Source organism: Agelaius tricolor, unplaced genomic scaffold (assembly GCF_023055355.1).
Source record: "Agelaius tricolor isolate 1412-34295 unplaced genomic scaffold, bAgeTri1.0.p SCAF_35, whole genome shotgun sequence".
Lineage (NCBI taxonomy): Eukaryota > Metazoa > Chordata > Aves > Passeriformes > Icteridae > Agelaius > Agelaius tricolor.
Genome location: NW_027269295.1, coordinates 6402576 through 6425188, shown reverse-complemented (window position 1 = coordinate 6425188; position 22613 = coordinate 6402576). Strand labels below are relative to the sequence as shown.

General features: G+C 46.5%; 1 pseudogene; it reads right to left on the bottom strand.

The window, feature by feature from the left end:
• The window catches only part of LOC139602666 (DNA repair protein RAD51 homolog 1-like), a 28759-nt pseudogene extending 6429 nt beyond the window's left edge, over positions 1-22330 (bottom strand).
• Positions 22331-22613: the final 283 nt, after the last annotated feature.

The window sequence follows — 22613 nt, the reverse complement described above, 5'->3', positions numbered from 1 at the left end:
TTTATCTGCAGCAGCTATTCAAGAATTAGATATAATTAGCACATGAAACTCCACTGTAAAAGCAGACAGAATTGTGCTAGCTTTGCCTGCTCACTTGCCTTTTTATCCCACAGCTCTAATAAGGTCATTTTATTGTGACTCTTTTGCCATGAAGACACATGTGATAGCATTTCAGATAGGTACAGATATTTAGTGATTCAAGTGTAGTTATGCTTCCTTGCCACGTTTAAATTGAAATTGGTCTTAATATCAAAACAGTTCAAGTACATTGATGGATCACAAGTGCATTAAACAGTATCTCATTCCGTAAGAATAATCTGAAACTATGACTTGGTAGCTGTTTACATACAAGTGTTAGTCTTACACACCCATTGATCAAGTTACATGTGCGAGACTCATGGTAGTATTATATAATGAGGTTTTTGCTGTTTTAGCCTTAAATATTTATATCCAATTACCTTTAATAGTCCAAGCTCAAATCTATTGTACAGGCAATCTTGAAAAGCTGTCTTACTATCTACAAACTGAACCCGCTTGAAAGGCAATTAGCCTTTGCTGTTGTCATTTTTCTGAGTAAACCTGCACTTTAAAATACCTTGGCAAAGTTATGCTTACTCCAGAAAAGTCCTGACTGTGAACAAATATTTTCAATAATATTTGCAATTACCATGAGCTATTCTCTAAACTAAATTATATAAAACCACAATGGTATTTGCCACACGTTTATATTCTCTCCAGTAAATCTATGTTGATGCTATTTCAGTTACAAATCAGTTGTTTGCCTGCGTATTGGTCATTGATGTTTAGCTGCTGTATGACAAATTTTTGGTAGCTTTCTTGTAATGATGGAGTCAAAATGAGTTAAATTCTGTTGTATCTAGAACTTCTAAAGGAACACTTTCAACTCTGACTTTACTTTTGTTTTATTTAAGTGATGTTAATTTTCAGTTCTGTTTTGTTTCAATTTTGTACAGTTTAAGTGATGTTAGATTTAAGTACATTACTTTGAAGTTCTGTTACATTTAAGTGATGTTAAGCTAAAGTTTCCGTAAAGCTTAAGTGATTAAGTGATGCTAAGTTTTCTTAAGCTTAAGTGTTGTTAAATTTGAGTGATGTTAGGTTTACATTCTGTTAATTTGAATTCTCTTACATTTAAGTTCTGTTAAGTTTAATTTCTGTCAAGTTTAAGTGTTGTTAAGTTTAAGCAAGGTTAAGTTTAAGTGTTGCTCAGTCTCAGTTCTGTTAAGTTCTATTAAGAACTTAAGAACAATTTCTGTTCAGTTTCAGTAGTGTTAACGAGGTTCTGTTAGTGTACTTTCTGTTATGTTTAAGTGATGTTAAGTTTCATTGACGTTTAAGTTCTATCAAAATATGCTTGTTTAAATTGCAAGACAATTCTTTTGTTATAGAGATGAGTGACGATAAGTTTGAATGAAGTATGTTGAAATCTGCTCATTTAAATTACAAGATACAGTTCCTTTGTTATAGTGATTGAAATAATTATGATGAAGAATTGGTAAGCAACTGTTTAAGAATATAAGATTATAAGTTGTGTAAAAATATGTGAAGATGTGGTTTATTAGATCCTTAATTTCATAGAAGATTCTATGGGTATAAATGTTCTGTACTGGTCAATTAGGACAATTGTTCATTATAATCTTTGCTGTTTTATCTTCTATAGGTAGCACTGAAGAATGAGTAACAATTCCAAATTATGGCTGTTATTAACTGTAAGCTGTTTAGTGCTTTCTTTCTTGCTTTTATTTTGCTTTAATGTCATGTATGCATAGATGTCTGGAAAAAATTATCTCGACTTCTTAGGACAGTTACTGCTGATGTACTAATGATTCTGAATATGTTGTTAATATCATAGAGTGAATTTACTGACTTTTTATAACAGGCATTATCCATAAGACATTTTTTGAGGTTGCACATATGCATTCCTTTGGTTGTTTGCAGTTTATTTATTGTACCATTGACTATTTAACTAGGGATAAATTACAAAGCCAGCTGCTTTACAAACTTTCACATACCTGTGAGACGTATAATTTTAAGAAACTTTCCCAACTGCTATTAGTAGAGGCTTGTTTGTAGGTTGTGTTAAAGAGACCCTTCCAGTTAAGGCCGTGGCTTTGGCCAAACCCTGGCCCTAGCTGGTCAGATGTATGCCAGTGGACCCAGGTGTTTCTAACCTAAACTGTACTTCAATTTTGGCTTACAAAAGCTGGACCCCCTTTCAAGGTAAACTTGGAAACCTTGCCCAGGCATGTTTCTCCAGGTCCTCATTGTGAAACACTGGCTGTGATGTTGTCCAACCAGGACTAGCTAGGCAATCTGCTCGAGCATTGCCCTCTGCAATAAAACCTGGTAAATTTGTGTGACTCCTTATTTGTAGGATGTAGTAAGGGCAAGTTCTGGCCTGGATGGTATGCCACAAATTTTTTAGAAGGTCAAATAATTGTGCATTGTCAATTTCTTTTAGCAGGGCTCAGTCTAGTCTCTGTGTAATTTTAGCAACGTGGGCAGAGTCAGTCGAAATATTTAAAGGAATATAGGGAAAACATTGGAAAGCTGTAGCTACAGCATGTAGCTTCACCAACTGAGGTGATCCACTCTCACAGCCTTCCAATGTTTGCCATCCACTTTCCTTTTTCCATATTACAATGGCTTTTCCTGTTTTCCCAGAACCATCAGTGAATACCGTAACACCTTTAAAAACACCTCTAAGGGGTGTGTGACTATTCAGTGGTTTTCGGGATAATTCAGTGGTCCCACTCAGCTGCAGTAAGTTATGGTTTGGTAGATGGTAACTAAACTGCCACAAAAAAATTTGCAAGGCACTTTGTAAAGCTGTGCTGTTGACAAAGCATCATTCAAATTGTTCTTGTGGCATAGGTATGATAAATTTGGAAGAATCTCTTGCACTTAATTGTAAACATCTCTGATGGCATTTGGTGATGACTTGTGCAATCAAGTCAAAGATGATAGGTGCCATCTTTTTAACTTCGTGTGGTAGGAAAATGCACTCTAAAACATGCAAAGGGTCACACCACTGAGTATCCCACTGACTGATAATCCTGATAGAGTGAAAATTAATGATGAAAATAAATAGAGTAATGCACATCCCTGGGTATATCCAGTGGACTTGTCTGTTTATGATAGCCTGCTCTACTATTTTGAGAGTGGCTTTTGCCTCTGTGGTTAATTTTCTGGGAGAATTTAGATCAGGATCACTTTTTAGGATGTTAAATAAGGGTGCCAGTTGTGAGGTGGTCAATCCTAGATGGGGCCTGAGCCAGTGGGAATCCTTAAAATCAGAGGGTTTTGGGAAAGCTGCAAAAGGCAGGCCTCAGAGACAGCAGAACTGCAATTAGAGCTAAGCAGTAGCCTTAAGATTTGTCAGCAGAAAAATTATATACGAAGTAGAAAAGTAAGGACAAATAGAACAATGGTCTGTGTATTAATGCTTGTCTAGAATAACTCCCTAAGCTACAGAAAAGTATATCTAGCGAGACATTAGGAAGTTCTAAATTTAATAATGGAGCTCTGTGCATTGTATCTTAAGGCTTACAAGCAGGTGTTTTATTTGAAATAAGCAAGCATTGTTTTAACAGAAGGTAGGTGTGCTTATAGTGGTTGGATAGAACTACTGTCAATATGCTTTTGCTTTGTGTGGTTGGTCAAAAAACTTATTAAGTAAGTTGTAACATTAAGTTCTTGGTCTGCTGCCTGGGATGTGAGTTGCTGGCATCTTCCCATTGTCATAACCATGTAATGAGACTGATGCTGGAAAACAAAACAGCTCAAGACGTGTTCCTCAGTAGTCCTGTCCCATTCATGATTTGTACATAGTCCCCCGGTTGGCGATATGAGCCAATTTATGGTACCCAAAAGTTTTTGTTTAAAGTTTGAATTTTGGTTGAGAGTTAAATTGTTTCTGGCTGCATGGTCTGATCCATTTTTTTGAGTCCAAGGTATTTCCAGAGTGGTTGCTGTCTCATTTTTTCTGGTCCTACTTGCAGCCCAAATGTTTCAAATGCTTGCGTGAGGCTTGGCCAAATTGATGAAAATTCTTTATTCTTCAGGATTTCTATTAGGGTATCATCTGTGTAATGGTAACAGTATGCCCCTGGAAATTGTTCTCTTATGGATGATAACACCTGAGCAACGAACCATTGACAAATTGTGGGGCTGTTTTTTATACCTTATGGCAAAACTTTCCATTGATAATGCTCAACTGTTGCAGCATTATCAATGGATGGCACTGTGAAAGCAAACTTTGGGGTATCATCTGGGTGTAGAGGAATAGCAAAAAAACAGTCTTTTAGATCCACAATCAGAATATCCCAGATTGCAGGAATCATTGTAGGAGATAGCATACCAGGTTGCAAAGCACCCATGCTTTCCATGACTGCATTAATTTTAGTCATGGAGCATATTCCATTTACCAGACTTCTTTTTTACAACAAATGCTGAGCTGTTCTAAGGGTTTGTGGATGGTTCTATGTGTCCTTGAGTTAGTTGTTCTTTTACTGGGGATTTAAGGGTGTGCAGTTTCTCTTTCTCTATGGACCACTGTGATACCCACAGAAGTCAAATTGTAAGCCATTTTAGGGCTAGGGTGGGATATTGTACACTCTTCAATACAGTGGTCCTCGTTAAAAATCCTCCCTACCCAGATTCCCCATGCTGATTGAGCATCCCTCCCCCACAGGTTAAGTGGTGCAGTAGTGATATATGGCTGAATCATGGCTGTTGGATCCTCCAGATTTCTGACCAACACAGACCTGCTACTCAAGAAGCTCTGTGTGGTCCCTCTGAGGCCAGCAATGGCAAATCCCACAGCCATGGTCAGCCATGATGGAAGCCAAATGTTGGCAGAAGTGATAGTAAAGTCTGCCCCTGTGTTGATCATTCCAGTGATCTTTATCTTCAAGGGACTTGCCCGAGGTTTTGTGATGGTACAAACCATATTAGGGACCTGAGTCCACTACATCTGGGAGCTCTCCTGTTGCCCCAAAACCTCAGTCTCCTCGCACCTTAGAATCCATTTTTGGGACAGAAGACTTAAAAGGGATGAGTTGAACAATTCAGGTTTTAACAGGGATAGTCACAGGCAGAGTACAGGTTGATACCGAAGTGTGTATTTGTCCTGTATAATCAGAGAGTATAACACCTGGATGTACAAAAATACCTTGTAGAGTAGCACTGGATCTTCCCATCAGCAGTGCAGTCAATCCTCTCCCTTTGGGCCCCTGGGCCTTGAGAGGGACTTTATGTACCTTCAATGTGCTTATAGTTGTTGGGATTCAGGTGGAAACATCCATTCCAGATGATCCTCTAGTTTTTCCTGTACGTTGGTCACATAAGCTTGCACGGGAAGGCAAGAAGATGCTTGTGTCAGCGCATGTCTCCCTTTTGCATTCAGTTTCCCATTTCCCTGATCCTTTAGAAGTTGTCCATTAGTATGAGTCCTAGATTTGCATTGTCTGGCCACATGACTGGGTTTCCCACATCAGCTGCAGCTCCCTATTATGTTTACATTCCTCTTGAATCAATGAATCAAGGGGTTAAGTTAGAAATGTAGTTACTAAGATGAAGGCCATATATTTTAATTAAGGGCTTAATGAGGAGATTAATTGTTACCAGATAATTGAATAATTGGGGATAATTGAAGCGAAGACATTATACTATATGCAGTATTGTAAAAGGATAGGAACCATAAATACACCTGGCTTCTAAGAATAATTGGGCCCAGAAGAGGGAGTTTGGATCATAACCAAGGGGTCAAGAAGACCTGGTAGCCAGATAAAGGTGAAGAATTTACCATGAGGAACACCTCTTACTTCATCTTCAGAAGCCCACTGACTCGTTTCAGAGCCCACTGACCCAATTAAAGAAGATGACTGCACAGCTGTAATGCACGTCCAGTTCATTATAATACAAAGCGGGAACAGGAAATACTGCTATATGTGGTAATATGTATAGGCATTTCAGATGTCTTTATGAATATGTAGAGCCTTTGTAGATATATGGAGAAGCTACAGCTTTGGAAATTTGCACGTCTTTGGAGGACTACCTCCCGTGTGCCCAATGTGGCAAATTAACATGCCACTTTTCAACTTGAGTTAGTTGAAGAGTCTTCTGTCTGCACATCACTCTGTCCTTAAAATGTCCCCAGTAGAAGGAGCTTGCAGGGACTGTTTACTTTCAGATGTGGCCTTGTTGTCCATATCTGCAGCAATGGGGTGGCAGTCTTAACAGCAGCTGCAATAGAATCCGCTAAAAAAGACATGCTATGGGATTCAGATCTTTAGCACAGGTATTTGATATTTCATCTAAAGATGGATTTTCATTTGGCAACAGTTCTTTGATTTTTCTGCAATCTTCATTAGCGTTGTGCCATGCCAGTTGTAATATTAATTGATTTCTAGCCTCAATGTATACAATTTGTTTTTCCATGGCATCCTGCAATCTTTCTATAAATTGCAGATATGGTTCTTTGATGCCTTGTTTGATCTTTGAATATATTTGGGTAGCGTTAGCCATGTTTGCCACTTTGAACAGGGCTTGCATCCCCAAGTCTTTTACTTGTGCCACCACCAATGGATGTAATCGTGGTTGGAATTGTGGTTCTCCCACTGGTGGTAGTCCTAGGAGCTGAGGAAGCCCTGCTCCAAAATGTGGAGGTTGCTGCAAAATTCTTAAGTTTTGTAGTTCCTGCTCCTCTGCACTGTGTCGCCAGGTGGACTCAAGTATCATATGTTGGACTGGGCTATATATAAATTTAACAAGCTGCTAAATATCAAAAGTAGTTACTTCTTCTGCAGTTAGAAATCACAGCATGTTGGCTACTGCAGGAGACCCTAGTCCATGCTTTGCAGTGAGCTGGTGCAGACCAGAGAGGACCAGCCACTGAAAGGGTGTGTACTTATCAGGCACTGTTCCGCTGCCTCTCAGCACCACGAATGCTTCAACTGCCGTGTCCCCAGGCTCCCAACCACCTGATACAGGCACATTAATCTTAACTACACCCTCAAAATCCCTGCTCATGACTGCTGCTCACTTCACCTGTCTCCAGGCAGTGACCAGATTGAGCGTAGCTACCAGCAGCACATCAGCGGTGTCCTCTCAGGGTTTGGCAGAAAGGTGATGGCCCTGGTTCCCTCCGTGAGTGTCTCTCAAGTCCTTTGCCGATATGTGTCTCTGTGGCTGTCCAAGCCCTGGCTGTGGCAGCAGCGGTGCATGCAGCACTGTGGGTTTGGGACCCTGTGTCCTACCGGCATTTCCAGCTATGGGGGTAGTTTGACTACCAGGTATCCACACTGTTGTACCTCCAGTGTCTGCCCACAAGTCACGGCAGCACTTGGGCGTGCCAAGCGGAGGCTTGACTGTAGACGTGGTTTCAGAGCCAAGCCAATCAGCCTTGGGTGGAGGTGGTCTGAGCGTGTCTATGGTGACAAAGGGGGTAGTGTGGGGGCGTGTGTGGCTCTGGCACAAGTGGTTTGGCTCATCGCACATGCACACTCGGTGCAGGCCAACAGGGGAGCTCCTGCAGGGGCTGCGCAGCGCCATGGCACAGTGCCACTCAGTCAGTGCAGTGGGGCTGCCTTGCCTGTCCTCTCCTCCCGTGTGCCTGGTGTGGTGTCAATGCCTCCTGCTGCTTCGCCCCATGCTGCGTGTTTTGGTGGGCAGTGCCTGTGGCATCCTCACTGCCATCCTTGCATCCCACTTGGCTTTTTACTGCCTTGCCAAGTTGAAAACAAGCCTCCAGGGCTTTATAATGTTTCTGGTGGCGTCATCACCTATGGAAGCTGCCTCAATTATAAATCTCCCAGTCTGCTCCCAAATTTTAATATCAAGGGTGGCTTCTTCAGTTGTGTCCAACCCGTAGTTCTTAGACCAGATCAGCAAGACTAAAAAAGCCTGCTCTTCATATTTTACCCCCTGTTCCCATAAAAGGAGGTTCTATATCTTAACAACTGGGTTTTTCTCGACCGAAACCCATCCTCCTATGTCTCCCAGCGGTGTTTTTCTATTTACAGGGGTCTGGACCTAGGTAGCTGTCCACGCTACTCTTCTTAGGCAGCTGTCCATGCTGCTCTCCTCCGCCAGGACTCTGCCTCCCAGCTCTACCCATGGCACCTGCTATCATGTCGGGATCACCACTTGTCACACTTTTGGAGTGTGACATGACTGAACACACCAAGTTCATGGGAAAACAGCCAAAGTTTATAGATGGATGCCCTCTTTCATAGGGGCTTCAAAATTCCCATGCTTGAACATTTGATTGGTTGAGGTCTTAATACCACCCAGCTCACCAACCAATTAGATGTTTGCCTTCAGTCTTGAATGGGTCTGCTGGGGTCCCCTGTTTGAGTTCAAATCCAACCTATCATTGTCTTACCCAGGGACTTGTTTATTTCTAGTGTAATGAACTAGGCTAGTTGAGTTGTAGTCTGTTATGGCCAATTTTACTGTCCAGCTTACAGACCAGCTGTAGCTGTCACACTGTTCCATGCTTCCAGAAAGAGATTCAGTAATGTCAAAGTCAGCTTTTCCAGCTAATGGACTCCTGCCTGCCTAAACAGCATGGCCCCTCAGCTCCAGCCATATGAAATTTGGGACATAGCCATTTATTTCCACTTCTTAGGGACATTGGACATTATCTTTTTGTTTTCCTATGCTGCAGGTCCCTTTGTCAGTGGCTGGGTTGTATTTGATAAGTTTTTACTGATTGTGATCTGTATTCCATGTATTTTATCCTGTGTCCAGCAGATGACCAGCAATAGTCTTAAGACGATAATGACCTTAGAGGTGCAGACTGTTTGGGAATCAGGGAATGTGGTAGCCGTGACTTTAAAAATCCCGCCTGCACCGCCATTCCCGCCTGCCAGCAGACGGAGCGGGAGGAATTCGCGGTTTCTCGGTTCGGCGCACGGGAGCCACTTCGTCATCAGGGACGCGCCGGATTGGCATTCAGCTCTGCCAGAGGTGGACAAAAAGGCACGGGACCACAGACAGGGAATGGGGAGAGCGTCCCCTTGACCGGGGCCAGTCCAGGTTTTATTCCAGAACGCGGAGTAACACCCAGGGGAAGCCGCCAAATCGAAGGGCAGCGAGGGGAGGGAATACACGTGTTATATAGGAGAAACGGGAGGGGGAGAGCTCAGACAGGCAGCGAATGGGGGCCCACGGTGAGCGTGGGCTTTTCAGAGAGACAGGATGGGTAGCCAACCAAGAGAGCTCAAAGGTGGGACCCCGGTCCCCGGCCCAATAATTCCATGTATAACACCAAAGTTTCTGGATAAAAGGGGGGCATTTGGGGGTGACAGAAAGGGCGCGGGTTTCTAGGGTAACTGGTGATGGACAGATAACTGGGAAAGAGGGGGAATTCCAGACAGAACCATTATACAGAAAAAGGGGGTAACAGAACATTCCAGCTTAAACCGGGGGAGCATAATAACACAACACAACATCTCCCTGTTTTTTGTTTAAAAAAAAAAAAACAAAAACAAAACTTAAAATGAGGTGAACTGAGTCTGACTAAGGCAGCCTGAGTCCGGGATGGAATCTCCGAACCAGGGGTGGCTGAAAGGTGCAGAAGCCCATTGGTCATCATCCACGGTTGAGGAGGCCTCCAATTGATCTGATTCCGAAGCTTCTGCTTTGCTGTACGGTCCCGGAGCCACCACCTGGTTTATCTCGAGGGTAGGAACAATCCTACCCAGCAGTCTTTTCATCAGACTCCAAATTATAGAACAAGCAACTAAAACTGCAACTAAAATAAAAAGAACCAACAGAACAGTTAACGGGTGTCACTGAAACATCAAAGAAAACAGGGTGAAAAGGTGAACTTAAAGTTTTGGTTCTGCCCAGAGGGAAACTTAGAGGACATCAAAGTCAAGGGCAAAGGGTTTCCGCCTCCTCCTCCAACAAGCCTCCTCAACCTGTGCTATGCCTCCAACTTTTGGTGACTTTTCTCAGAAAGAAGGGCCTGACCCACTTAGATGGTACCCACTTAAGCCCCGAGGGAGTGGACACGCAAGCGTATCCCCTCCCCCAGGTGACCAGGTCAAAAGGCCCTTCTGTTTTCCAGGTCTCCGGGTCCTTAACTAGGACCAGAGGCCTGGCTTTCAGCTGCAGCTGGTTGTGTTGCCCGAAGTGTCACACTATTGGAAGATTTAAATTCTCAAAGGAACAGTTTAGAAAGTTGATAGTAAAAAGTGCTTTTGCGAGACGGACATGGGGAGATTCCACCTTCACAGCCGTATGTTGTTGCTCTAAAACCCTCTTAAGGCTCTGGTGGGTCCTCTCCACCACGGCTTGGCCTGTTGGGGAATAGGGGATGCCTGTTTTGTGCTCTATTCCCCATTGCTGCAGGAAACTTCGCAGTTCCCTGGACTTGTACGCTGGGCCGTTGTCGGTTTTGATGACCTTGGGGATGCCCAGGGCAGCAAATGCTTGCACAAGATGTTTTTTGGCGTCAGCTGCCTTCTCACCTGTGTGGGCAGAGGCGTAGACTGCACTGGAGAAAGTGTCCACTGAAACACGTACGTAACTCAACTGACGAAAAGAAGGGATAGGTGTAACATCCATTTGCCACACCTTGCAGCTAGAAAGACCTTGGGGGTTAGCTGTCGCAGACATCTTTCATGAAAAATCCTTTCTTAGGATTTTTCCTTGTGAGAAGCTGCAGTTACAGCAACCAAAGTAAACAATGGTTATCTGCTGCTGTGGAATGCAACAGGTAGACCCTGTGATTGGTCTCTTGTGGGTGTTTGGATTTCTTGACCACTCATGGCAGAGCTGGCTCTTGCTCTGTCTGAGACACAGATCTTTGTTATTCATTCTTTTCTATTCTTAGCTTAGCTAGCTGCTGAAGAAACCTTTCCTTTCTATTGCTTTTTAGTATAGTCTAATGTAACATATATCATAACATAATAAATCAAGCCTTCTGATCATGGAGTCAACATTCTCGTCTCTTCTTCACCCTGAAAACCCTTGTGACCACAGTCACAATTGGTGACCCCCGACTGAGGAGGACAATCATCACTTGGTGAGACCACCAGAGGAGCATTGCTGCACTGGGTAAACCCTGTATGTGTGGCATTGATGGTTGCTTCACAAGTGACCACAGAAGTGGATTCTAGCCAGGAGCTGAAGAACTGAAGATCCGAATTTGGACAGAGTTCACAGCAAGGCTGACCACAAAGAGAACCTTCTGAAAAGCCTCCAGGAAGATGTTCAGAAAGCTCAGCAGCACCGTGCAGATAGCCAGAGAGTCCTGGACACTGTCACAAGGTACTGTTGGTTTTTGCCCTCCTGAAGATGAGGCCATTCGCAGTTTGTGGCTGCTCATCTGGAGGACTTCTCCCCTAGAGGATGAGGTTCCATTCTCCCCTTCAGAGGAGAAACTTATTGCCCTCTGGCAAAAATGGGGTGAAGAGGATGGAATTCTCCTGTTGGAAACAGATTTCTATGAGTTCTTTCGATGGGCAAAGCTCTTTGGGTTTTTTACGAATGTGCTATATGCCCTTGATGTGTTTGTCTGGGAGTGTATGGGCTCCATTTTCCATTTCTTTTTATACCGGGGGTTCGGATGCCCCTCGATTTATCCAACCTTTTTGAAGCTCTTTCTAGTCTTGAAACGGAGAGCAGCTGTTTTTCCCTGGATTGCTAACTGCAAGGGCAAAGCCCCGTTCCCCCCGATTCCGGGGGAAGACCCTTTGGAGGGGGACGCTCTGCTGCTTTCCAGCCCCCCTGAACCACAGTGGGGGGGCGAAGTTTCGCCCGCAGCCGAAGTTTTTTTTACTGCGTCTTCGGAGCATGCTCAGACGGAGCCGGTTCCTCCCCCCTCCCGTTGCTCTCAGGGGGGATGGGAGTGGGCGGTGCCGCCCCGGCCAGCGCCACGGGCACCGCCCCGGCCAGTGCCGCCAGCGCCGCCTCAACCCGCCCCGCGGGTGCGGGCAGTTCCCCGCGCGGCCCGTCCCGCGGCCGCCCCTGCCGGGGAGCCTATGTGCACTCCGGCCGCGGTTCCGCCGGCTTTCCCGTCTGCATCTGAGGTCTCAGAGACACCGCTTCCCGCGGCTGCGTTGATGTTGCTGGGCAACAGCGATCCACCGCTCCCCCCGGCCGTCCCGCCGCCTTCTGCGACTGCGGTTCCGCGGCCGATGTCAGAGCCCGGCGCAGAAGATGCTGCCGACCCCGTGCCGCCCCCGCCGCCCCCGCCGCCTCCCCAGGCGGCCCCGCTGCCCGCCCCAGCAGTTCTGCCGCCTGTGGGGACTCCGTCCTCCGTGTCTGCGTCAGAGGCTGCCCTGGAGCCGGCGGCAGCTGCAGCGGCGCCTCCTGCATCCAGCGTGACTTCCTCCCCGAGTTTTTCGGGTTGTCCCGGGGCTGCCCCTACAGCGGGAGCTGGGACAGGGGAAGAGGGCGTCAGCCTGTCCTTCCATGGAGGAGGCATGGCCCGACAGCTGGCTGTGGGCGCAGCGCGGCTGCCTGTTTTCAAGATCAGCATTCTTGGCGGGTTGGGGGGTGTTTGGTCCGGGGTTTTCCCCTGGGGGATGCGGATCTCTCTGCCGCCCCTCGCGCGCCCCAGCGGCGAGGGGGAGGTGGGTCCCGAAAGTTCTGCCCCTGGTCCCCAGCCCAGAGGGGGTGGCGGTGGTGCCGTGAGGCAGATGGGAGGAACACCTGGTGCATTTGCATCGCAGAGGCAGAGGGCACAGCAGGAAGCGAGCATCGCTTGTCTGCTGTGGGGAAAGGACATCCCCAGACCCGAGACGAAGTTTCTCGGGACAGCTTCTGTCTTCCCATTGCCGGCATGCCTCGGTGATTTTGGGGAAAGGAAGCGTTTGGTCACCCCTTCTGCCATTGTACTGGCAGCAGGGTGCAGGTCTGTGCCAATGCAGAGCCTGCCTCGGGGGCTGGGCCTGGGCTGTCTGGCTTGGTTGCTTGGGCCAGGGCCACCTCCCGGCCTCCTGTTGGGTTTGGGGGCTTTGCTTCCCCCTTCTGGTCCTGGGCCACCTTTCTGTGGGCCAGGTCTGGGGTTCCTGATCCTTCCACATGGGCCAGGGCCCCCAAGGGCCTCTCTCTGGCTCCTTTGCTGCTGCTGCTCTTTCCGACAAAAAAAAAAAAAAAAAAAATTAATTGAATAAAAAAGGGTGAAAGAGCTGGCAGCAGATCAGAGGCATTGAGCAGAGGCATTGAGGAGCCAGGGATTGGCTTCAGCCCAAGTTGTTCAATAAAGGGCTGCGGCAAGACATTTCAGAAATTTTCTCAAAATTCTTTGAAGACTGTCAATGGACTCTTGATAACTATTGATGGACTTTTTCTGTAGCAAGCCTGTTTCAGGACCAAAAGAAACTTTCAGATATGGCAAAGAGGGACATCTTCAGACCATGGACTTTTCCTGAAACTCAGCTGCTTGGACTTGAATTTTCTTTGCATTGTTTTTGCATTTTCTTATATTGTAAAATTGTTTTAGTGATATGATAGACTTTTATGTTCTACAGGTGAAGAAATTCCCAGTGCATTCCACAGGAGCACTTGAGTGGAGTTTGATTGGCAACAGATAACCTGTCAAGTGTTTGTCTTTTTCTTCAGCATGAGTACAGCAGAGAAAATTACAAACGCTTTTTCCTTTTAATTTAATTAAATAAAAAAAGGTGACATGTCGCAGACATCTTTCATGAAAAATCCTTTCTTAGGATTTTTCCTTGTGAGAAGCTGCAGTTACAGCAACCAAAGTAAACAATGGTTATCTGCTGCTGTGGAATGCAACAGGTAGACCCTGTGATTGGTCTCTTGTGGGTGTTTGGATTTCTTGACCACTCATGGCAGAGCTGGCTCTTGCTCTGTCTGAGACACAGATCTTTGTTATTCATTCTTTTCTATTCTTAGCTTAGCTAGCTGCTGAAGAAACCTTTCCTTTCTATTGCTTTTTAGTATAGTCTAATGTAACATATATCATAACATAATAAATCAAGCCTTCTGATCATGGAGTCAACATTCTCGTCTCTTCTTCACCCTGAAAACCCTTGTGACCACAGTCACAGTTAGCTCCGGAGCTGAGTGATGGGAGCTGATGGGACTGGCACTGGGGACATGTAGCCGCGATCGCCTTGGCCTGTTTGCATGTGAGCTGGAACTGACGAACCAGGCCAGGGGCGTTCTGATGGAACTGCTGGTGGCTGATCTTAGCTTGACCAAACAGATCTGGGAGTGGGGCCATCTGAACAGGAACAGCCAGGGCATCAGCTCTTCAATTGCCCTCTGCAATGAACCCTGGCAGATCAGTGTGTGACCTGACATGCATCACAAAGAAAGGTTGCTCTTGGTGGGAGATCAGTTTTACCAATTTTGAGAGCAAGTTAAATAGGAGAATGTTGGATACCTCTTGAAGAACTGCTTCTTCAGCTCTGGACACTACACCAGCGACATATGCTGAATCAGTTACAAGATTGAATGGTTCAGAGAACCTCTCGAAGGCCCTGACGACAGCGTCCAACTCAGCTACTTGTGGAGAACCTTCCACCTTGGCAACATTGGCCTCCCACCGCTGAGTTTGAGGATCCTTCCAAGTCATTACTGACTTGTGGGATGCTCCAGACGCGTCGGTAAACACAGTCAGTGCCTCCAAAGGGATTCGGCTCTGAATTCTTTTTAATGATAGTGAGAATTCTTGATTGAACAATTTGTGGGCCGGCCGATCAACTGCAATTTGGCCGGTCTAACTGTCCAGTGCAAATTGCAACATTTCATTAATCTCGACCAGTTCTTCAAAGGTTTTCTTTTTGAATTGGCCCAACTCTAATTTAATTGGAATGTGGATGCATTCAAAGTCACACCCCGCCAACTCCCTGATCCGCGATCTTGCTTTTCTGATCAATTCTGCCATCAGCTCTGATGGCCATGTCATCCTTTTGGATCTGTGGTGGCTGAGGAAAACCCACTCTATGATCAAGAGGCGGTCCTCCGAGCCTCGGTCCTTGCCTTTGATAGAATCGTCCCATTGAAAAATCACCCCATGGAGGTGTGGCAATTTCCCTAAGATGATAAATTTGAACGGCAGACCCGGTTGGTATCTGTGGGCCTGCCTGGCCGAAATGGATTGCTGGATTTTTTCCAGTGCTGCCTGAGCGAGCCTCTGGAGTAAGGACCCTAGGAGAACTAAGCTCCTCTCCCCCTTTCAATAAATTGAAAAGAGGGGCTAGGACATCAGTAGGAATGCCCAGACAAGGCCTTACCCAGTTCAAAGACCCACACAGCTGATGGGCATCTGCCAAGGTCTTGATATTTGTACGAATAACCAATTTTTGCGGAACAATGGTCCGCTTATTTATCTCCAAACCCAGATACTTCCAGGGTGGCATCCTTTGAACCTTGTCCTGCTGAAGCGTGAACCCTGCAGCAATCAATGCATTGATTGTCAGGTCAAGCGTGTGTGTGAGTATGTCGTCGGTCGGAGCACAAACAAGGATGTCATCCATATAATGATTGCATCCTCGGCGGCTGCACAAATGGGGGACAGCAAGGAAGCGACATACCACTGGCAAATCACAGGGCTGTTCTTAACCCCCTGAGGAAGAATACGCCAATGGTAGCGCTTGCTTGGGGCCTCACGGTTGATGGCAGGAACTGTGAATGCAAAATGCGAGGCGTCGTCCAGGTGAAGTGGAATATGGAAAAAACAATCTTTGATATCTATAACTGCCAGATTCCAGTTTTGAGGGAGTATCGTCAGGGACGGCATCCCGGGTTGGAGGGGACCCATATCTTCAATAATATTATTAATTTGTCGGAGGTCGTGAAGGAGCCGCCACTTATCTTTGTTTGGCTTTTTGATGACAAACACTGGGGAGTTCCACTCTGACATGGTCTCCACCAGGTTGCCTTTAAGTAACTGCTCCTTGACAAGCTCATTGAGTGCCTTCAATTTTTGTTTATTGAGCGGCCACTGCACTACCTGTACTGGTATGTCCGATTTCCAATTCAGTTTCCAGGTAGAGCGCTCAGCAGCGACCGCTAATTGAAAAACCTGAGGAGCCACTGGTAGGTCAATTCGGGCTCCCCACTGGGCAAGGAGGTCCCTCCCCCACAGGGGTTCTGTATAATCCAAAATGAATGGGCGTATAGATGACAATTGCACATCCGGCCCCTTAATTTGCATGGTGCTCTTTGATTGTTTGGCCAATTGAAGACCCCCAATACCACGGACATGACCAGCCACGTCCTACAATTCCCAATGCGATGGCCATTCCCGAGAAGGAATGATCGTCACATCTGCCCCTGTGTCCAAAAGACCCTTAAGGGGTATTTGGTCTCCTCCCCTCGAGAGTTGCCAAGTAATTTTTGGTTTCTCCTGCCCAAGGATCCGAGCCCAGGCCACCGTAGGATGTTCATCTTGAGGTGGTGTAGAGGGCGGTCCTGGGACCCAGGTCAGCTCAGGCACTGGAATGGCCTGAGCAATAATCTGTCCCTTGGGCAGGAAGAGGGGAGGGCGGACAAAGTACAGCCCCATTGAGAATTGTCCCGGGTCTGATGTCAAGAGACCCAGGACAATGTTTACCTCTGATGGTGTGAATTTTGTGTCTCCAACAACTACATACCCACAGTTGATCCGTCCCCAGTTACCTGGGCACTCCGGGAGCACAGTCACAAGATGAAAATCGGAGTCCTTCAGATGGAGTGGCTCTGTCAGCTGCAGCCTGAAAGGTTCAATTTTGGAAAAGGTGGTTAGAATAGGCATAGGTTGGAGGCATGATAAGCATGACAAGTCCGGTAAAAAAAAGTCACATTTGGTTGAGGTGGCAGGCAGTTTTCCCTTTTTCCCCTCCCTGCATAATGATGTTGAACCCGCCTTATTTATTTCTGCACGCAAGGGGGAACTGAGCTCAGCTCCTAGTTTTTTGGCGGGGGGTTCCCCCGAAGTCCCTGCCCCCTTTTAAACTCATAAAACTGCTTCTGCAGGGGGCAGTCAGGCATCCAATGCCCTAACTGTCCACACAGATGGCAGGGGGAAGTCCTCCTGTGGACTGGCCCAGGGGTACTGGATGGTGGTGGATGGCTCCTCTGGGAAGCAGGAGCAGGGTCTACTGGAGTGGCATCCCAGGTATCAGCAGCAACGATGCGTCTGGGCGGTGGTCGGGCCCTTGGGTCAAGGTCCCCGGAAGCCAAGGAGACTTTGCGGGCGCAGATCTCCAGCATCCGCTGCAGGGTTGGAGGAGGGTCCAGTGGCAGGCTCAAGATAGCATCCCTGCAGGCTGGATTGGCATTGGTGGAGGCCACTTCCTTTAGGAGTTCTTTCCTTGTCTCCTCCTCCTGCACCTACAATTCAATAGCTTTCTGGAGACACTCAACAAAAAGAATGAATGGCTCGTCAGCTTGCTGCATGATCTTTAAATAGGGAATTTGGGGCACCCCCGATGGCAACCTCAAAAAAGCCCTCTCTGCTGCTCTCCGGCTCTCCCTTAATACTTCAGGTGGGATGATTCTGGCCTGGAACTGCCCGCCAGCAAAAACTCCCTCCCCACACAGGTGTTCGACCGAGATGCCTTCACCATTACGATCGAGCCCCATGTGGGGGTTCACCCACAAAGAGGGAAGGATCCCCACCACCTCCCTTCTCCATGCCGCCTCCCACATCTCATATTCAGTAAGGTTGAGGAGGCATGAGAAAAGGTTTCGGAGGTCATAGGGAGTGACTTCCGTTCCTGCTAAAGTGGCCCTTAGAATCCCCCGGAAGTATTCACTCTCCCGGGAGAAATCCTTTTGGGCCTTGCAGAGTTCTTTAATTTGGTGGTGGGGAAAGGGAGTCCATTGGGCTTGGGTTCCCCCCGCCCCCTCAGAGTGGTATGAGACCAGAGCCACTGATGGGATGGAAACCGGCTCCGGATCCCGGGTCCCTTCCCCCCCCCCCAGATGCTGAAGCATGGGAACCGGAAGGGGGAGCATGGGAACTGGAAGGGGGAGGGGAGGGGGAGTGGCTGGAGGACTTGTCAAAGGACTGGGTGGGGGCATCAGATGATGAAGGTGCTGCCACAAGGGAGGAGCTGGTGGGCGTGGTTTGCTGGTAGAGAGGGGGAGGAGAAAAGGGAGGTGCTGATGGAGGGGGGGGGAAAGGAAATTGGGAGGAGTCTGGCGAGAGGAAAGGGGTTTTTTTTGACTGAAGAGGATTGTGGGGAGAAGATGGAAAAAGGGCGGGAAAAGCCATGTGGTCCCCTCCATCTTGTGCTCCCCAGGAGCCATCTTGGGAGGGGAGCTGAAAACGAACTTGAGAGGTTTTAACTGGGGATTTGGGAACCAGGAGAAAGGGAGAAGGAAAAGATCCCCTAAGAGTCTGGCCAGGACTCCTAGGGCGGGGGTATTGGGATTTCTGAGAACAGCCAGGGGAAAGATGACCACCCTGCGCCCTGCTGGAGCGAGCTGCTCTTCTCAGAATCCCAGTATTAGGACAGGCAGGGGAGGGAAAAGGGCTAGGATCAGGGTTAGAGGGAGAACTGGGTTGCAAATTCGAAGAAGAGGACTGTTTTCTCAATTTAGAATCTGATTTTAACAACGTTTTAACTTGGGAGGACCAAAAGCTGATTTTTGCCAGTTTTGTCTCTCCATTTTTTACAGAATTGTGTAATTTCTTCATTATAAGATCCCAAAACCTATAATTATCTAATTGGTCAGTGGAAACTTCGGGAAATTAAGAAAACAGCCACTTTATTAATTTATTCAACTCCCTTTTTCGAATATGAACCCCCCCCAGCAAGGATATCCCCAACTTGGATAAAGGCTCTCCTTTGAGCTGCTGACTGCTTTGCACCCATTGCACAGATGTTAAGAGCAGCTCAAACCACACACCACTTCAGGAAAAGGAAAAAGAAATCAAGAAAAACTCCACGCTGGCCCCTGTCTGAAAAAGGAGTGGCTGTGCAGCCGAGAAAAGAAGAAAATTGCCTCTGCCCGCCCAGGGCAACGAGGAACAAAAGGGTTAAAAGGACAGGGGGGAGAAAAAGACTCATGGAATTCCAGCAAGGGTGAAAAAAACCATCTGAAGTGGTGTCCTGTCCCGGGACGACTCCTGAGGTGCTTCGGAGCTGCCGTCCCGTCCCCGGGGCGTACAGCATGCTAAAACGCAGCCGAATTCGCCCCCAGGGGGATTTCGCGACCAATTGAGACTGTTTGTCTCAGAACGTGGGTCCCGCAGTTCTCTTCGGCGAGGCGGTTTCCAGCGCCGCGAGTGCCGAGAGAATACACACGTGCCCGATGTCTGGGCGCCAAAATCTGCGGTAGCCGTGACTTTAAAAATCCCGCCTGCACCGCCATTCCTGCCTGCCAGCAGACGGAGCGGGAGGAATTCGCGGTTTCTCGGTTCGGCGCACGGGAGCCACTTCGTCATCAGGGACGCGCCGGATTGGCATTCAGCTCTGCCAGAGGTGGACAAAAAGGCACGGGACCACAGACAGGGAATGGGGAGAGCGTCCCCTTGACCGGGGCCAGTCCAGGTTTTATTCCAGAACGCGGAGTAACACCCAGGGGAAGCTGCCAAATCGAAGGGCAGCGAGGGGAGGGAATACACGTGTTATATAGGAGAAACGGGAGGGGGAGAGCTCAGACAGGCAGCGAATGGGGGCCCACGGTGAGCGTGGGCTTTTCAGAGAGACAGGATGGGTAGCCAACCAAGAGAGCTCAAAGGTGGGACCCCGGTCCCCGGCCCAATAATTCCATGTATAACACCAAAGTTTCTGGATAAAAGGGGGGCATTTGGGGGTGACAGAAAGGGCGCGGGTTTCTAGGGTAACTGGTGATGGACAGATAACTGGGAAAGAGGGGGAATTCCAGACAGAACCATTATACAGAAAAAGGGGGTAACAGAACATTCCAGCTTAAACCGGGGGAGCATAATAACACAACACAACAAGGGAACACTAATCCTTCGCACAAAAAACAAAGAAAGGGGGAATTGTTGCATATAGGTAAAACCTTATAAATTAAGGGCCTTGTTACCTTTGTAAAATAATGTCTTAGGGCCTGCTACTACAGCTAAGTAGAAGAGGGGAAAGTGACTCAGCTGAATTAGAGGTAGGAAAACAAGTTATAAATCCGTTACATGTTCACATTGTGATGTATGGTGATTGATTGGATTATGTTTGTTATGATTTAAAACTATGTAACTGATAAAGGCCTAACTGCTTAAAAAGGCATGTTTTTTGCAATAAAGTGGCTGTTCTTTGCACCTGCCTGGTGACTCTGCATTGCTTTGCTTTGTACACCTTCCCACACAAACCACTCCAGGATTCCATGATTCTACACAAGAGGGCAGAAGCTTAACTTTGAGCTGGTAAGTTTAGGTAGTCAACTAAATGATCAAATCAAGTCCAGACCTCTAGTATTTTATGGAATAGCAACTTCTAGAAAGTAATAAACATTTAGAAAGTCAAGGAAAGTGCCAGAATTAGCAAATATCCCACGGCTGTGGTGTCTGAATATTGGATTTCAATGAGGTGAATCACTTACCTGACAGATGACTGCCAGACTGTGGCACGGCTGCATCTTCCCTAGATGGAATTTCCCAAATCACTCTGTTATAGACCCTGTTTCTATTCCTCCTGAAAAGAAAATGATGATGAAGAATAAAAATTGAAGAAAATGATGATGAAGAAAATAATGATGAAGAATAAAAATTAAAAGGTCACATATTACAAACAGATCACTGCAGTAATCCGTAGTTCTCTGGGCTTTGTATGGGTCCAATCTGGCCACCTGGAACCCAAGCCCACACGGACCTGCATGGACTGAAGATAAAAGACGAGGAGCACTTTTCCACCACGTGGGGAAGAGTATCCTGTTTATTGGCTTGTGATGGGACACTGCTGGCCACAGCAACCACCCAGGTGGCAAAAGAGACCGAACCTTTACCTGCAGTGGGGTTTTATCCCCCAGGGGAAAGGGGGTGGGGAAAGAGGACCGTGGCCAATGGGATGCCATTGGGGAGGGGCGAGGGGAGGGGTATCCATGGGGCAGACCACCAGGTGTGTAGAAAGGAGTGCATGGGGAGAAACCATGTGATGAGGAAGGGGGAATAATCTACATGACATTCCACACTCAGTACAAAATTCCCATTACCCAGTGCAGAACAACTACTAAAATAAACTATTTAGTGCAATACAACAGATCACAGATAAAGTATTACATTTATAGAGACTCAGTTAAATACCTAATTTGGGTTAAAGATAAGAAACTAATTAGGAAAACTGGTTGTCATCCTGAGGTTTGTTCATGTTGGGGATAAGAAGTTCAGGTGTGTTTTGGAAGATTCTGAAGAGCTGATATTACTTTTCATATTTGGATTACCAGAGGATCAAGGAGCTCATGATACCTAGTTTTGTTTTCCCTAAACACGTCACAGACTTAAATAACCCAGAAACATTCATGAATGGACAGCTCTGGGTCTTGCATCATGACCGAAAGGTCATTAAAGACTATTTATGCACCTTTTAAAATAAAAGCACTTATGTAAGAGCAACCCCAGAGGTCTTTTATTCAACCAGAACTGGTCTTATGTGGTTTTGTGCAAGGATCACATTCATTGGAAAAACCCACCCCAATAACTGAGGTTAAGCAGGAAAGACAAATAATAAAATTATGACCCTGGAGCAGTTTATCTAGTTCTTTGAAGCCAGTGGTGATCTGGATGATCTCCGACCTTCACTGCTGCAATTCTGTGGCTGTGGTAAAACCCATGGGAACCAGTATGGCTGCCTTAGTCTAAGGGAAAACCCAAATGAGCAGTGCCAGAAGAGTTCAAGCTATTTGTTAACTCCCCAGTAATTAATATTTCCTGTCTTGCAGAGAAGTACCTGTATCATTCTATGCCCATTTTAAGTTATAGACTTTGCACTAGTTGGTACCTCTAACAAAAACTGAAATTCTGCTCCAAGAAAAAGTTCAAACATCTCTTTTGTGTGTTTTATGAAAATACTGTTCCCCACCTTTTTAGTTCAGTCCTGGTGCATTTTGCCCCTTCACATCAAAAGTCATCTCACACATTTAATCATCTTTAGTGCCCTTTGGAGAACTTCCAAATCCACCAGCACTCTTTAACCTGATGGAAATAAATTTGTGGAATATCTTGGGTTAAGGTTTCAGGACATCTTTACCAGGATTTTGTCAGCTTTGGCTTTGCTGATGCAATTAATGTTTAGCAGCTGCTTTTCTGGTGCTTAAGATGCAATCTCTACCATGTCAAATCGACAGCAGCTCTTTTTCTGGTGCATAAGTTAGAGGTCTCCACAATGTGAAATCCAATTTTTCACAGCTTCTTCACATCGTTTTCATTTATACCACATCACTGGGAGGGAGGGGGGAAAAAGGACATGTGTTGGTGTTCTTTTGATTGTTTCGAGGTTTGGGGGTTTTTTTGGACAGAACACAAGTAAAGTAAAAATGTAACAACAGTAACAAGTAACAAGGTAGCAAGGTGTTTCAAATAGACCTTGTTAGAAAGGAAAAAAATTTAGGTGGGATAGTAAGCAGGATTGCTTTCCTGCGAGAATGGAGAGGCACTGGTACAGGTTGCCCAGAGACGCTGTGGCTGCCCCATCCCTGGCAGTGTCCAAGGCCAG